This window comes from Armigeres subalbatus, chromosome 3 (assembly GCF_024139115.2).
Source record: "Armigeres subalbatus isolate Guangzhou_Male chromosome 3, GZ_Asu_2, whole genome shotgun sequence".
Taxonomy (NCBI): Eukaryota; Metazoa; Arthropoda; class Insecta; order Diptera; family Culicidae; genus Armigeres; species Armigeres subalbatus.
The window spans coordinates 280,490,815-280,506,463 of record NC_085141.1 but is presented as its reverse complement, the minus strand read 5'-3'; the positions used below and the strand labels follow the sequence as shown (position 1 = coordinate 280,506,463).

Genomic DNA, 15,649 nt, shown 5'->3' with positions numbered 1-15,649 from the left:
GAAGGTTGGCAACACACCACTACATGAATCCGTATTTTTTGAATGGCAAAATGGTAAATGCATCATGAAAGATTCATGATTACCCTTGAAAAATTGAAAAATGCTCCTTAAAAAAGTGATCATTTTTCCTTAAATTATCTAACAAATTACCTTGAAATATATAAAATGCTCCGTAAACATTCGAAAAGCGTACCGTAAAAACGAAAAAAATGTACCGTAAACAATTAAAAATGCTCCTTAAAAAGCAAAGATTTGCTACGTAATTAATGATAATTAAAAATAATAAGGTACACTGGGGGAAGTGGAAAAATGGGGTAAGTGTAAAAATCGAGTCGAAAGATTGGAATCGTACATACTTTACAGTTTTTACCACATCATAACATTATGCAAGAATATGCTTTGATGCTCACACTAATACTATGTTGAAATTTGTATAATACATACACTAACACGGTTAACGCTTGAACTGTAATTTAAGGTTTCGCGAAAAGTTGATTTTTGCATTCATAAAATCAATTCTTGTTTGCACAATTGTCCCTTTTTCAAGTGAATTTATATCACAGGTTACTATTACAATACAATTAAACTAATCCCATTCAATTGGTAGTGGTTTGTACCAAGAAAGCAAATAATTAAAAGATTTTACACTTACCCCACGTATCAAACACTGCGGGGGAAGTGAATAATGTTCTGATCACGCAATTTTTCCCCTCCCTCCAGGGTTTATTTTGATAGCTGCGAATCTTAATATGTTTCCTTCTTTGTTATCATTGTGATTTCAGTGGTAATTGGACTAATGTACATAAGAAAACGCCTGATTAATCCATCTATCGGTATTGATGCCTTTCACATGTTTTACATATGAAAAAATGTACAAAAATGTTAAAAATAGCACTGATAGGTAAATATATTCTATAATTCACATTAATTTTTATTCATAACAAATATCGCCGTTGATTGCAATTTTTTTTATTGCGAACAAATTGGTTAAGGACAAGTGCTTAAGAATAGCTGATAATTTTGAACGTGCTTTTGCACACACATACATACAAATACGCACATACAGACATCATCTCAATTCGTTAAACTAAGTTGATTAGTAAGTCCCATTTTTCCTATAAAAAGTTCATCTTTGGGGCGAACATATAGATTTTACGTTCACTTAGTGTTCGAGAAGGCAAAACTAGCTATTACGAGAATTCCTTGAGTATCTATTCCGTTAAGGTAATGAAATCATTCCACAAAAGATACTCAGAGCAATTATTGTATTGATTTTAGTTATATGTAACTACTCATCACCATTGAAGATCAAGGTAAAATGGCTTTTCCACTTACCCCACCCCACTGGGTTAAGTGGAAAAACAACTCCTTATTTTTAAATCTCTTTCCACAAATTTCAAGCGACCAAAATGGTATGAATTACCGCATAGTGGGTGCAAAATTGACTGTTTTTGATAGCCCATTTTGATTGAACCCATTTAGATCATTTAAACTGGTTTCACACTAATTCCAACATGCACTATCGATTTTTCCTTTTCCACTTCCCCCAGTGTACCTTATATATTAAAATAAAAAAATAAAAAATGCTCCTTAAACTAATAAAAATGCTCCCTAAAATAAAGAAATGCTCCTTAAACCAACGAAAATTTGTCCTTAATTTGAGGAAATGCTCCTTAAACGAAAAAAAGGGCTCCGTAAAAAAAAATGAAAGGAGGAGGACTTTTCTTAGTTTTCGGTTGAATAGGGTAACCAAGCAAAACAATCAGCAATAACTTTTAGGGGCTATACAATTGTGCATAACATTATAATTTATGATAGCCAATTTCAAGGTACCTTTTGAACTATTTTATAATAATTCTTTTGTCAGTATTATGCGCAATTATCATTAATTACATAGCAAATCTTTGCTTTTTAAAGGAGCATTTTTAGTTGTTTACGGTACATTTTTTTCGTTTTTACGGTACGCTTTTCGAATGTTTACGGAGCATTTTATATATTTCAAGGTAATTTGTTAGATAATTTAAGGAAAAATTATCACTTTTTTAAGGAGCATTTTTCAATTTTTTAAGGTCAATTTCAACTGTTTAATTGGACATTTTTGGGCTGCCTTTTTGAATAAGTGTTTATGCAGGGGTCTGCCAAGCGGCCATGTTTTTGATGCCAGCATCAAAATAATCGATTAATTTAACACAGAGGCGTAATCATAGTCATCGAAAACCTCCAGTTGAAAATATGTTTCAAATATCGTGATATTTTCGCAAAGTAGAGCGCTTGGTGCCGATCGAAATATGAAAATTTATTAAAGGCATCAATATTCTTGTTCAAACATACCTCGCATTCATACTTTCGCACAAGTTCTCGAAAAATGGTGAAAAATATTTACGTCTATTTGGAAAAAATCAGTTCGGAACAATGGTTTGTTTACAAAATAGAATTGTCAGTGGGAAACCCAATTTCAACCGAACAATTGGAAACTCAAAGATGATGGCTATTGTCAAACGTAGTGGGCAAGATTGGGGTTTATGATATTGCCCGGTGTTGCACTAACACAATCACAATTTTCCGAAGGACGGAAAGAGACAGATGACACACCGCCGGCCGATGGTGAATCATTCAGAAAGCTGTTTTCTTTGCCCAACTTTCCTTGAGCCTTATATAAAAAGTAGCATTAAGTCTATTTTAGGGATGTTGGAGATGTGCCTACCAAAAAAATAAATTCGGTTATTTTCTTTTTTATTTCTGTAATTTCTGGACATTTGAAGAAATTATTTTGGGATATTTTAAAATACAGCAGAATTGCTAAAACTGAAGTTTTTTAAAATTGTTTTAAACGAAGAATGATGGGCATGGCTTGGATGAATGAATTTATGAAGATTAGAACCGATGCCTCAGCACCAGATATACTCCCGAGAGGAGAGAGGTAGGTATATAATGCGGGCACTCTCTTTCTAGCAAATATGATTTTGTATTTACACAAAACTCACTCGCATCTGGAACACTGCCAATAAACGAAGGAAGCATCCTCATCTCACGCTATCCTACTGAACGATGCCTCTTCGGCACTACCCCGGCTTGTAGAGATACCACGTTCAAAACATCCCACTTTCAATGTATAAGACGAATGTTTTGTAATTGCCTCTTCCCTTGTTCGTGCAGCAAATATCACGTCATAGCGCAAACATCAATCGATGTACCGAAATTAAAACCCCACTGTGGCTAAACACGAAGCCTTCATTCGTTTTTGAACGAATTTTCCAAGGCCTGAAGGTGGGACACATTTTGATTCAATTCGGAGTACTTTGGAGAGACATTGAGGGGTTCTGATTTAATCTCGGTTTCTGAATTCCGTCATTTTTCTTTTCATATGGCCAGGCCACTACGCAGTATGTACCACAGAGATGACTCCTAGTTATTGAGCGACTTCAGGAATACCTAAAGTCACTTAATAGCTTGGAATCGAGAGGAAAGGAAGAAAACGTGGACCTCCCATACAAAACGCTTCCAATAATATAGATACCTAAAATACATATATATTAAAAATGTTTTAATAGAGATTACTATGAAAACATTACAAATACTCATGTCCATCAGTGTATGTTTTTTTCTCTTCCTAAGCAATGGAGGGGGAATCTGCTCAAAAGACATCCTGGGTCGTCCAGGAAGTGCGAGGTTAGGGACAACCTGCAACAGCAAACGAGGGAGGCAGGACTACATCCCCGACTGGCTAAACCGTTTCCATTGCCGCCAAGCCCATAGTCCCTTCGGTACAACCAGAAAGTAATGCTTCAAAGGAGGCCAGTGCACAACGTACCTTCAAGGTTAGCTGCGTGTCCTTGCAGCACCGAACATCGTGACTCGATTTTTTAGAAGAACACCATGGTATCGTGCCAGCGCATTGCCGGCTTTCCAGGTGGCCTTACCACGCCCTATGTACTCGGAAGGTGGGAAGGGTCGACTTCGCGCCTGCTTCCCTCTGCACGACTGGTATCAAGAATGATGATGCCGCGTGCACCCCAAATTGACCTCTCTGCGACAGGGTCTATTCGCCAACACACAGAGGGACTTGCCGACGCGGTGCCTACGCCTGCCCCAGCCTTTCCGTCCTCGGCCTCGGAACCCGCCCGGTTGACCGACGCCGCGAAAGCGACGATACCATGTTGTTCTTCGCGCGGCCACTTGTTCGATAAAAGGATCAAGTTCGACCACATAGCATGACCACCGGTATGACCCATGAAGCCGACTCCGATCCCTTGGACCACCTCTTATTTGCGCCTGAACTAGCCATCCTTGAGTCCTCGCGCCACCTTCTGTGTAGCTCCGAGACGATTTGGGCAATAGCCGATAGAACGGCGTTCCAGCCAACTTCATCTTTACACATCCTCCGAACTAGGTTGTCCGAGGTAGTGTCCAGACCACATGTGGTCACGCATTGCGCGAAAACGTGTGCACACGAACAACACGTGTTCCGTCGTTTCCTCTAAACCTGCGCACACCAAACACTCGGGCGAGGCCGAGCAAGCCAGCTGCGTTACCTGCACTGTGATTTTGCAGCACGCTTAAACGCAGGGCACATCGGGGTGCTTGCTGTTCACAGCTTTGCTGGAACAAATCAAACAATTGCGAGGGTTTGTGCAGCATTGTGCCTTATGTCCCTCCAATCCGCAGCGTCGACAGAAATTGCTTCTGTCAGAGCCTTTGCAGTCCCATTGCTTGTGCCCCGGTTCCAGGCACTTCAAGCAAACTTCGGTTTGCTCGTATATGCCCACAGGGCACACCGACCATCCCACCTTGACTACCTTGGAGGCGTCCGCTGCAGATAGCCGAACCAATGCTACCTGCGTCCCTGCCGGATCTTTCCGTAGCCGAACGGCTGCGGTGGGCGTCTGCACTTCACACTGTCGCCGCAGCTCCGTGACGAGCTCTTCGACTTCGGTGATCTCGTCCAGGTCTTTAACCCTTAGATTCACCTCCGTCGTGAGTGTCCTCACCTTGACCGTCTCGCCTAGGACTTCCTCCGCCAACTTCTTGTAGGCGGCGCCCTTTTGCGAGACGCCCCGCTTCAGCTCGGGGATCATCTCGCCCATCCGGGTACGTCTTATTCGACGTACGTCGGCGCCGAGTTCACCGAGCTTGACATCACTCCTCATCGTCTTCAAGACGTCCGAGTACTTAGCCTCGTCCGCCGTGATGACTAGGGCATCGCCCCTGGAGCGATTGGCGCCTACCCTAGACGTCTTGCTACCCTCATTCGCCTGGGCCTTCTTTTCGGCCCTTGACGTCTTCGGTTTCCTCTTGTTCTTGACCAGAGTCCAGGAGGTGTCACCCCCTCTATTTCCCTGGTCTGGTGCGGCTGAGAGCTCTCAGCCTGCCGTAACCCCTTACCACCGTTTTTCCTGGGTGGACGGACCTTTCCAGGTCCTTCCTCCCCCGGTTTTGGAGGTACCTGGCCGGGGTTCAGCTTCCCAGCCCCACTACCCTTGTTCGGGGTAGTAACCCTCCGCGTTTTGGAGCGGCCCCCAGCGAGCTCATCCCCTGGAGACTGTCTCCTCCGTTTTTGTGTCTGCTCCGTTGGAGCAGTCACCCCCGACGTACCCGCAAATACTTGAGCCTCAGTCTCGGTAGACTTTGGTACCACCGTCTTCGCTGGCACGCCTTCGGTCGATTCGACCTTGCCCGAGTCCGCGAATTCTTGGGCCTCAGTCTGGGTAGACCTCGACTCCACGGATTTTACGGGTTTACACTTGGCCGTCCCGACCGCCCTCTCCAGCTTGGCGTCCAGCATCGACTTTCGAAGTTTATGCAAGGTCCTTACTGATATTATGCTTCGATGACGCAAAGTCGATGATGGCGTCCAGCTATTCCGTCGCCACCTCGAAGGCCGAAAGCCCATCGCGTTTGCGGTTCATCGCCTCCATAAGCCATGGACCGTCAATAACCTCTACCGGCGTTTTTTTAGCCGAGAGGAAGGTTAAGTGGCCCACGCTGGCGCTGCGCACTGAGCTGCCGACTATTGCCTCTGGCCTCCTAAGCGGAGATCTGAACAACCCACCTCTTGCGAAGGGGTTCGCCTACACTACTATCACTAATTGAAGAATTGGCTTGGTTTTCCGTTTTGATCCCACGAGTTGCTCGGAAAAAGAGGTCCACCACGCCAGAGCCCAGCATGACGCGGTAAGGGACACTGGCGTCGCCAGCTATTGTTATTTGGTGGGGCACCACTTGGCGCAAGAACAATAGCCTATGAGAACAATGGTGTGGTTGTGCCCAGGTACCCCACAGGCTCCGTTAAAGGCCTAGCTTATTATTTCACCCCCCCTGGCCATGCATCCCCTCGGCACGGGTCGCTTGACGCCTTGGGACTAGGGGTTAGGGACGATGGTCCCGGTCTAACTCGCAGTGGCCATGGGGAGGGGTCGTCAAGCCCTTGGACAAAGTCCCTGCTGCCCCATAAGTGTATGTGTATTTGTGTATATGTATATGTGTAAGGTACACTGGGGGAAGTGGAAAAAGGGGGTAAGTGTAAAAATCGACTCGAAAAATTGGAATTGTACATACTTTACAGTTTTTACCACATCATAGCATTATGCAAGAAAATTCTTTGATGCTCACACTAATACTATGTTGAAGTTTGTATAATACATACACTAACACGGTTAACGCTTGAACTGTAATTTAAGGTTTCGCGAAAAGTTGATTTTTGCATTCATAAAATCAATTCTTATTTGCATTAATTGTCCCTTTCTCAAATGAATTAATATTACAGGTTACTATTACAATACAATTGAACTAATCCCATTCAATTTGTAGTGGTTTGTACCATGAAAGCAAATAATTCAAAGATTTTACACTTTTCTCTAGTATCAAACACTGCGGGGGAAGTGGATAATGCTCTAATTACGCAATTTTTTCTTTCCTCCAGGGTTTATTTCGATAGCTGTGCATCCTAATATGTTCCTTCTTTGTTATCATTGTGATTCCAGTGGTGATTTGACTAATATAAATGAGAAAATGCCTGATTAATCCACCTATCGGTATTGATGCCTTTCACATGTTTTACATATGAAAAAAAATATATAAACAAGTTAATGAGTGCTATCATAGGTAAATATTTTCTGTAATTCACATTAATTTCTATTCATAACAAGTTTCGCCGTTAAATGCAATTTTTTTACGAACAAATCGGTTAAGGACAAGTGCTTAAAAATAGCTGATAATTTTGTACGTGCTTTGCGCACACACATACATACAAATACGCACATACAGACATCATCTCAATTCGTTAAACTAAGTTGATTAGTTTATAACCCTGTAACTCACATTTTTCTTTTAAAAAGTTCATCTTTGGGGCGAACATATAGATTTTACGTACACTTAGTGTTCGAGAAGGCAAAACCAGCCCTCCCCTAGCTATTACGAGAATTCCTGAAGGATCTATTCCGTTAAGGTAATGAAATTATTCCACAAAAAATACTCAGAACAATTATCGTATTGATTTTACTTATATGTAACTACTCATCACTATTAAAGATCAAGGTAACATGGGTTTTCCACTTACCCCATCCCACTAGGTTAAGTGGAAAAACAACTCCTTATTTTGAAATCTTTTTCCACAAATTTCAAGCGACCAAAATGGTATGAATTACCGCACAGTTGGTGCAAAATTCACTGTTTTTGAGAGCCCATTTTGATTGAACGCATTTATATCATTTAAACTGGTTTTACGCTAATTCAAACATGCACTATCGATTTTTCCTTTTCCACTTCCCCCAGTGTACCTTATATATGTTAGTGTGTGTATGCTTGTTTAAATAAATTTACAGTTTATCAAAAACTTACTTCTCCTCAATTATTCTGACGCTGAACATGTTTGAGCATTTACTTACATAGGCTTGATTGCAATATTAGCAAGGGCATTGCCCTTGATAACAATCGATCAGCCCTAGCATGCACGAACATGAGCGCGTCTTTAGAATCTGTAGCACTTTTTCATTCACTACCAGAAAATCTTTTTTTTTTGAATGCGCATGCGAAACAAGCGAGAAAAGGCAAATGATTCTTGTCATATTGTGTTCGGCTTCTGATAAAGGTTTGTCACTAGGTGCGATTGTCAGTAACAATCTCTGTTGATGCCAAAGAGTATATTGTTAGGCGTTGCTCGAATATTGATTCCCTGATCACTACACATTTGTTTAGACCGCGGTCACTGCTCTGGTTCTATTGGTCTACTTTTAAGCGAATTAAGCACAAAAGTAGAGCGCAAAAACCAACCGTACTGGAAGACGGTCGAAGCGAGACTCTTTGGAGAGACATTGAGGGGTTCGCTTCAAAACTGAATTTTTGATAGAAGGCCTGGGAAGCCAACTGCTGGATATCAATCGATAAATTGAGAAAAATCAAGAATGTCTTCATCTTGTCGTCACTCCCCATGCCTGCCGTTAAACCCCATCCGTATGTCTTCCTCTCGTTGTTGTCTCCCCAAGGAAATGTGTCTTTGTCCCGTTACAGATGTGAAACATCACCAAGAATGCCAACCATGTGAACATCAGCATTGTAATTAATTAAGCACCCCAAATTCCTTTCCCTTCCTACTGTATTATTGTATTCCCTAACCTCGACTAAACCGCGAGTCTTTCGGTTCCCCAAAACTAACCCTATATATAAGAATCATAAAATGTGTAGAAAAATATGATTTCGGCTCCGTAACGCTTCATGGCAAATGAGCCTTCCAAATAAACGAAAGATTAAAAAAAATTGAGAAAATGTATGTCTGTATGTGTGTGTATACACTGTGTATTGGTGTGCGTAGTTTTGTTCGCATGTGCGTGTATGTTCAAATGAGTATAAAAATTGCCTCAATCGATTCTCTCATAAAAGAAGATGTATTCAGTGTTTCTCTTGAAAAAATGAGCCTAATAGATCGAAGCGTTCAAAATACTATAATTTCAAAAAGTGTATAGGAAAAATACAGTTTTGACACTTATACCCTTCCGATTTTCTCGCAACAAGTTTTATACAACGAGGATTTCAGTATTTGATACAAATAAACGTGAATGGTGGGACATATAACCCTATTAGTGCTCTTTTTGGCTTTTCTTACAAGAAATTACCTCTAATTAGACATTTTTCCAAATGGCTCAAATTTGGAAATGTGCAAATATGGGCAAACTTTTTCGACGCTCCCTGAAAGGTCTGATGGTAGTCTGAAACGTGGTACATGTAAAGTAGCGGCGACAAAAGACTTTTTTCATTGTCAAAATCGTCAGATTTTTTGAAATTTTCTATCGAGTTGCTAAAAACAACAAAAGCATTTCTAATGAATACAATATGTGCTATGGAAGGTTTTAGTATGACTAATAATGTAGCCAATAAGATAAAATCTATCATATGGTGAAGATATGAGTTCTTTATGCATTTTTGGAATTCAACATTTTTCACTAGAGCCACTTTGACGCCTCTAACGGCAACGAAAACAATTTTCAGATTAGTTTTTCCAAAAAACAGAGGATAAACTAACGGTTTCAGTTCACAGGTTAACGCAATGAATAATTTTGAACGAAAAGGATTGACTGAGTCAATTAAAAAGAAAGTTGGCTATTCTGTGTTTTGAATGTTCCGAAGATCGTTTATTGGAAATTGAAAATTATGGCTCAGATTTCAAGACAAGTCTTGTTTCATTCAAGTATGTCATAGAAAATTAAAAAGAAAATATTCGGTTTATGTACGGCTGATTATGTAGAGGATCTTTACTTGCCATTAAAATATGTATAAAACTAATATATTGCATTGGAATTAAAGTTCTCTTCAATTTGAAATGCAGTAATATTAACTTCCCCCAGTTCTTAAATCTCACAAGTGGTCGATAGCGCACCAATCCATCAATATTGATTTACGTTTTCTGTAGAATGTTAATCTTGCCATTTTTCACCCGCCCATCCTGGCCCCATGCGAAACCAACAGCTCGTATGTCTTCGTCATCTCCCCCAGCAGCACAGCTGGATCGCCAGCACATTCACACAACATTCTCCGCCGCATCGAGACGAGACGACATCTGTTTCAGTCGTCGTCGTTGTAGCCCCCCAATAACTGCTAACTGCTTTGCATGAATGCCTTAACGTTCTGTTCGTTCCTTCCCAGCAGCAGTACCGGATTCCAGCAAAGCAATTTGTAATTGAAAATCTACTTTATATAAATAGTCCATCCTCCAATCCTAATCGGACTACCAGCCAGCTGGCTCGCCATGTCCTTTCTTTCTTTCTTTCTTCTTCGTCGGCAGGCTATGTTTACTTTTGTATCTCCCCATTGCGAAGCTTCCGTTTCTCTCGAACCAAGAGCCAGCTCAATGTGCTATTTTGCGTAGGATCTGTTCGGTATAAAACAATATTTGTACAAGCAATTCAACCCCAGTGCACAATGGGTGAGACACAGAGTTTTCTTGGGAAATTCCACTAAATTTTTAAGTTATTCTTAGTTTCCAAAAGGGGAATTTGTTTTAAATTTGCACGGGAAATATTTCTGAATATCTACAACAAGTTTTTCTGCATTTCCATGCAAATTTATTCTGCATTACTTCGGGAAGATCGAAACTTCGGCTAGAAATTCTTCTGAAATTCTAAATTTTTAAAGTAAAATTCTTTCGCATTTCTACGGGTAATTTTTTCGAAATATCAAAGAAAGTTTTTCAGAGTTTTTGTGTTATTCGTTGGAAAATTTTGTAAAATTTTCCCGAATTTTTTTTTAAATTGCCAATGGAAATTCATATGAACATCAACGAGATTTTTTTTGTAATTTTTCCTGGGAAACATGAGAAATTATTTTCAATTTACACGAGTATCTTCTATTGTATTAACCATACGAAATTCTTGTGGAAAGCTCCTTAAATTTCCACGTGAACTTCTTTGAAATTTCTACTTAAAATGCATTGAATTTTGCTTTATTTGAGAGACTGCATATGTAACATTTTTAGCCAAAATGATATTTTTATTTATTTTAAATCCTCGTCCAAAAATACGTATTCAGGCAAACTATACAAAAAAAATGATTATTCAGCAATGTATGAAAAAGAATTCGTTTGTTCGAGAAACTATATGTGCACGCACTTTGAAGAGCAGTTTTACAGTTTTCGCACTAGTGCCCCAGGGTATTGAGTTTTGCCAAAAACTATTGATTTGTGCCGAAGAATTCAAAAGATTCGGTGCCAAATTGTTCAAAAACAGTTTTTTGTTGCTTTCTCGAAATTGAGTAAAATGGATATATGTATGCAGTTTTTCAGACAAATGATTTAAATGTGCTTCCGGTGTCACCAGCTCTGTTTCATCATTTCCCATTACAATCAGTGGTATCACGATTTGTAGTGTTCCAGATCAGACTTGGAACAATAAAAATAATTACCCCATGAAAAAGACACAATCCTCGCGTTGGAACGTTAGGCAACGAATAAACTAGTTTTTACCAAAAAAGACTGCAAAGTCGTAAAATCGAATGTATTCGATTATCATTATGGTAGTTTAAAAACATTAGTTTCAGTACAACATATGAGCAAACGTGAAAAAGTAAATCGTTTGGCTGCATCTTATTTTTCTACCACAGACATCCAAGTTATTCCCCTTGTGCAGTACTTCAGGTTATGATACTTCGTTTGACTACATAGTACACACTAGAATTTGCTATCGTTTAAGGGTAAACGGAAGCAAACACTATCACCCATATCTAACTACATGCCTTTCGATTCCTTTTTAGGAACGTTTCGAAATAAAATATTTAGAAACAAATATTGATTTTTTTAAACTTAGATATTTTTTGTGACAATCAACCCTCATCGACCGTAATGTTTGCCTTATGAAGTAAAGAACTGCTATCATTGCGAGCAATCTTAATACCCTGTCCCATGTATCCCCAAACAATTCCGTAGAACCTATCTCTCATACTCGTGAACTAAAATGCCAATAGCAAACACTTGTAGTTTTTCCGCACTAAACCAATTTTCCCAAAGTATCTCTCCACAAATGTTTTTTACCAGTTTAGGCCTACGTTTATTTTCCGTCATCAGTGCCCTGGTCCAACGAATCTCCTTTCCATGAAATAATAACATCGTCTACCGGAAAATCCTTTCCCTTTCGTTTGTCCCTTTTTTTCCCATTCCCCCCGTCCCGTGTTCAGTATTCCACACCAACATTGTTTCCGGTCTGTTCGGTTTTGAGGTTTTACCGTTGGGTATATTCTTTGCACGTCGTTGTGCCGAAACTTCCGATGACCTGTTGGGTGATTCCAGTTCCTACTAACAAAGAATATGTTTGAATACATCGTACACCATCTGCCAGTGACATACGCTGGCAAGGGATTTCTCCAATATCGGTGATGATCCCAACGTATCACGCTGGAAGGGGGTGGCAAATAGGATAGTAAGGATTTTTTTGTTTCGGAATTTCATCCCTATCGTAGATAGATAGCATTTGGCCAACTACATATAGAAAGATGATATCGAAACGGTTCGGAGTTGGCGTTTAACTTGTTTGGATGAATCAGAAATGATGCAAAAAAGGATGTAGAAAATATTTTTCAACGTGCGAATCAGGATCTGGGATTACGCAAAAAACTAAATTGAATGCGGATTAAAAATAAGTTTGAATGATTTGGGTAACAGAGTAACCATCTGATTACTTGTTGTGGGGCACATGTGGTGCATAAATATTTAAGTGGTAATGTTATGTTTAAATTTTACAAATTGTCTGAAAAAACTGATAAAACTGTACCAGATATGTATGCCTCAACGTTTTTTAAGAAAGAACATGTTTGAAAGATAACTAGGGGTATTCACTTAACCACGGCGTAAACATCTGCGGATCTGATTATTGAAATGTTTCATACACAATCACAAGGGACATATTTCATATCGCATATGAAACATTTCTATAAACAGATACGCAGCAACCTACGCCGTTAAGTGCATACCCATACTAAAATATAGAAGTTCTTTGCTAGCTGTGGAAACTGGGAGGAAATCCAACAACTTAAAAAAATAGTTTTTCATTATATTTTTGGATTGTTGATTTTTTTTTCAGTGAAAAACGACACACTCAATTTCCATTTTTAAAAACGTTTCAGCTTACTCCATTCAGCCATATCAGATATAAAAAAAAAGACCGCATTTGTGGAAAGTGAACGTTTTTTTCAATATCTGATGAAGGCTGAATGGAGTAAGCCGAAACGTTATTAAAAACGGAAATTATGTGTGTCGTTTTCCACCGGAGAAAAAAATCAACAATACAAAAATATAAAAATGAACCTTGAGCAAAATCCTACTAAATTGGTTTTTATTGCTGTGTCTTAAATGAGACCTTCCCCTAAACACATATCTTTATCCTACCCAGCTTTGAGTGGAATAGATCACAACCAAGAATAGACCACTTAATCAATTATGGGTAATAAAAAAACAATTAAGATAAGAGTGATTCCTTCGTGACTCCTTCGAACTTTTGCATTCATGATTGTAACCCTTGTTTTGCGCTGTAAAGGAAAATGATCGTAACTCATAAGACATATGAAATACGGATCTGAATACTGAAAGGATATATTCGGTGGAAGCTACCAGTCAAATTTAAGGTTTCCTTTGAGGACTTTTGACGAGTTCTAAGCCTCTTGAACGGTAGCTTCCGAGTATCTTGAAAGGAGGCTTCCGAGCCTCTTGAAAGGAGGCTTCCGAGCCTCTTGAAAGGAGGCTTCCGAGCCTCTTGAAAGGAGGCTTCCGAGCCTCTTGAAAGGAGGCTTCCGAGCCTCTTGAAAGGAGGCTTCGAGGCCTCTTGAAAGGAGGCTTCTGAGCCTCTTGAAAGGAGGCTGGAGCCTCTTGAAAGGAGGCTTCTGAGCCTCTTGAAAGGAGGCTTCTGAGCCTCTTGAAAGGAGGCTTCTGAGCCTCTTGAAAGGAGGCTTGAGCCTCTTGAAAGGAGGCCTTGAGCCTCTTGAAAGGAGGCTTCTGAGCCTCTTGAAAGGAGGCTCTGAGCCTCTTGAAAGGAGGCTTCTGAGCTCTTGAAAGGAGGCTTCTGAGGCCTCTTGAAAGGAGGCTTCTGAGCCTCTTGAAAGGAGGCCTGAGCCTCTTGAAAGGAGGCTTCTGAGCCTCTTGAAAGGAGGCTTCTGAGGCCTCTTGAAAGGAGGCCTGAGCCTCTTGAAAGGAGGCTTCTGAGGCCTCTTGAAAGGAGGCTTGAGCCTCTTGAAAGGAGGCTTCTGAGCCTCTTGAAAGGAGGCTCTGAGGCCTCTTGAAAGGAGGCTCTGAGCCTCTTGAAAGGAGGCTTCTGAGCCTCTTGAAAGGAGGCTTGAGCCTCTTGAAAGGAGGCTTCTGAGCCTCTTGAAAGGAGGCTCTGAGGCCTCTTGAAAGGAGGCTCTGAGCCTCTTGAAAGGAGGCTTCCTGAGCCTCTTGAAAGGAGGCTTCTGAGCCTCTTGAACGGTAGCCTGAGCCTCTTGAAAGGAGGCTCTGAGCCTCTTGAAAGGAGGCTTGAGCCTCTTGAAAGGAGGCTTCTGAGCCTCTCGAAAGGAGGCTCTGAGCCTCTCGAAAGGAGGCTTCCTGAGCCTCTCGAAAGGAGGCTTCTGAGCCTCTCGAAAGGAGGCTTCTGAGCCTCTCGAAAGGAGGCTCTGAGTCTCTCGAAAGGAGGCCTGAGTCTCTCGAAAGGAGGCTTCTGAGGCCTCTCGAAAGGAGGCTTCTGAGGCCTCTTGAAAGAGGCTTCTGAGCCTCTTGAAAGGAGGCTTCTGAGCCTCTTGAAAGGAGGCTTGAGGCCTCTTGAAGGGAGGTTTCTGAGCCTCTTGAAAGGAGGCTTCCGAGCCTCTTGAAAGGAGGTTTCTGAGCCTTTTGAAAGGAGGCTTACAAGCATCTTGAAAGGAGGCTTCTGAGCCTCTTGAAAGGAGACTTTTGAGCCTCTTGAAAGGAGGCTTCCGAGCCTTTTGAAAGGAGGCTTACAAGCATCTTGAAAGGAGGCTTCTGAGCCTCTTGAAAGGAGGCTTCTGAGCCTCTTGAAAGGAGGCTTCTGAGCCTCTTGAAAGGAGGCTTCTGAGCCTTTTGAAAGGAGGCTTCTGAGCCTCTTGAAAGGAGGCTTCCGAGCCTCTTGAAAGGAGGCTTCCGAGCCTCTTGAAAGGAGGCTTCCGAGCCTCTTGAAAGGAGGCTTCCGAGCCTCTTGAAAGGAGGCTTCCGAGCCTCTTGAAAGGAGGCTTCCGAGCCTCTTGAAAGGAGGTGGAGGTGGAGGTGGAGGTGGACTAAGGCTATAGCGGAGTGCCCTTGGTCGAACATTCAAATCTATTTGCTCCAGAATACCTTCGCAGTCGATTCGTTCGTCGCAGTATATCGGCGATCGGGTGGTATCAAGCAATAAATGTCGGAAAAATTCTTGGCAATCCTAAATATTAGTCCCAATGTCCTAGAAGCTTTATCGACAGCGTACGAGATGTGCTGCTTAAATGTTAGCTGTCCAGGACTACACCAACGTCCTTGATGTGATTCGTGCGTTCGAGTGTCGTGTTATGTAGGTTGTAGTCGAAAATTATCGGTTGTTTCTTTCGAGTGAACGTTATGATGGAGCACCCCAAGCAACACAGCTTGTCAGAACTCAGAAATCTCAACTTATTTAGTACTACCTATGGGAGCATAATTCTGTTTTGAATATCCTATATA

At 41.1% G+C, this 15,649-nt stretch overlaps 1 protein-coding gene across 5 annotated transcripts in view; it reads left to right on the top strand.

The window, feature by feature from the left end:
- Nucleotides 1-15,649, top strand: part of LOC134224618 (Ig-like and fibronectin type-III domain-containing protein 1) — a 704,696-nt gene that overhangs the window by 192,106 nt on the left and 496,941 nt on the right. The gene's annotated exons all lie outside the window — the stretch shown is intronic.